The 1,930-nt window shown below is 34.9% G+C and overlaps 1 protein-coding gene across 1 annotated transcript in view; it reads right to left on the bottom strand.

The window, feature by feature from the left end:
* Window positions 1–1,930, bottom strand: part of LOC106869508 (uncharacterized) — a 526,190-nt gene that overhangs the window by 342,133 nt on the left and 182,127 nt on the right. The window lies entirely within an intron of this gene.

Here is a 1,930-nt window from a genome sequence, read left to right as displayed (position 1 = left end):
ATATATACACACACGCCTTCACATGCTTTCCCATAAAACTGATTTAAAATAACAGTCGAATATGTTGCCGACGTCATAACGATTTATAAAATTAGAGAAAACATAAAATAATAATAATTTTTTCTTTATGGAGTAGTGGACATCGAAGCAGCTGAGGCTTTTCAAATGAACAACAATGGTGACTATTATCAAAAATAAACGCCATTAACTTGTCATATTGCACGGGATTATCTTGGTAAGTCTTTGAACTTTTGAGCCGAACTTCGCAGTTCTCAAAATAACCTCCCAAATCACATCTACATTGAAAGCTATCCGACCGACTGGAAAATGTTCAGTCACCAACGCATTTCAGTTAATATGGAGCAGATTCGCTTTATTCTTGCAAGTAAAAGACTTATATATTTAGGAAAGTAGCCTTTCCATATATACAACAGTGGAATTAACTCGACTGAGATAGTTGAAGTTTTATATTTTTTACCACGCAATACAGGATGAGAAAAAATTTTATCACAAGTGATTATGTCAAGAAGACCGGTAACGTAGTTACGAAATGCAATAAGTCAAGTAGAGATGCGTCTACAACAAAAAGCAGAACGAATGTCCTTCATTTAGTTACGAATCATAATACCGTGGCCGTTACTGGTTCATTAACATTCGGTGGAGGGGTTTTGTAATTATATGTGTGTGTATGTATGTATGTATGTATGTATGTATGTTTGTATGCATGTATAAAGAAACTATAAATGCTGCAATTTCTTTTGCTGTATATCTAAGAAATGTGTTCACTAGTGCAGACTTACTGTAAATTGAAATCATAATAGAACTGATTGTTACGTATTTTATGAGTTTTGTTGAGATTCAGAAACGGGGATACTTTTGGCAAGATTTGTGTTCAGAACTACATAAACTGCAAATATACTCAGTGATATATCTTTTATCGGGCCATATTACTACATAGCAGCAGAAGAGCAGAAGTCTTATATATAGAGAGAGATTTGATTTGAAAAGTAGCAGATAGAAGAAATCATTTCTGATATGCAAATACTAATATTTCAGGAAAAACGCAATTTATTTTATTCTGTGAACATCGCCGTTAGCGAAAATACATTGCAAGAATTTGGTGGGTTATTCAACGAGAAAATGTCATCGTCAACGATAACAACAACAACAACAACAACAACAACAAGGGTTTCAAAATTGCTAAGGAACAAGCACTTGGAACCTATCTGATTAAGAAAATGTGTGATAAAACTCAATAACACAGCAAAGGTAGGATTTGCAAAGACACGAAGTAAGTAAGGTATACTAGCACAAAAGGAGTATAAGTGCAGACATAACTGTGTAGGCAAAATAATTCATCGGGTCGTTAGTTGGGTGTGTGGCTTAAAACAATAGGAAAGTGGTTTGAACACGAACCAGAGTCACTGATAGAAAATGAGAATCGCAAGGTGTTGCATAACTTCCCCATAAAGACTGACCATACTGTTGTGGCAAGTAGACCAGGTAGCATTGTAGAGGACAAAATAAACAAAATGTGTGAGGCCATAGATTTTGAAATTCTCAAATGATAGCAGAATCAATACCAAAGAAACTGGAATAACTGAGAAATATCAGGATCTATCCAGAGAGCTGAGGAGACTGTGGAAGACCAAGACAACAATAATTCTTGTTGTAATTGGTGTACTTGGCAAAACACCCAAAATGGTAAAAAAGAGACTGGAATTCAAACAATCACTCTCGACCTGGAGAAACGTATCATAGAATATTCTGCAAGAATTCTAAGAAAGATTCTTGAAATTTGAAGAGACTTGTCCTCAAAACTGAAGATAAAAGTACCCGCTAATCAAATTAGCATGCACTAACGAAGTAGTAGTAGTAGTAGTAGTAGTAGTAGTAGTAGTAGTAGTAGTAGTAGTAGTAGTAGTAGTAG

The sequence above is a fragment of the Octopus bimaculoides genome, chromosome 1 (genome assembly GCF_001194135.2).
Source record: "Octopus bimaculoides isolate UCB-OBI-ISO-001 chromosome 1, ASM119413v2, whole genome shotgun sequence".
In the NCBI taxonomy this organism is placed as follows: Eukaryota; Metazoa; Mollusca; class Cephalopoda; order Octopoda; family Octopodidae; genus Octopus; species Octopus bimaculoides.
The sequence above is the reverse complement of the archived record's forward strand: the minus strand, read 5'-3'. Positions and strand labels throughout refer to the sequence as shown.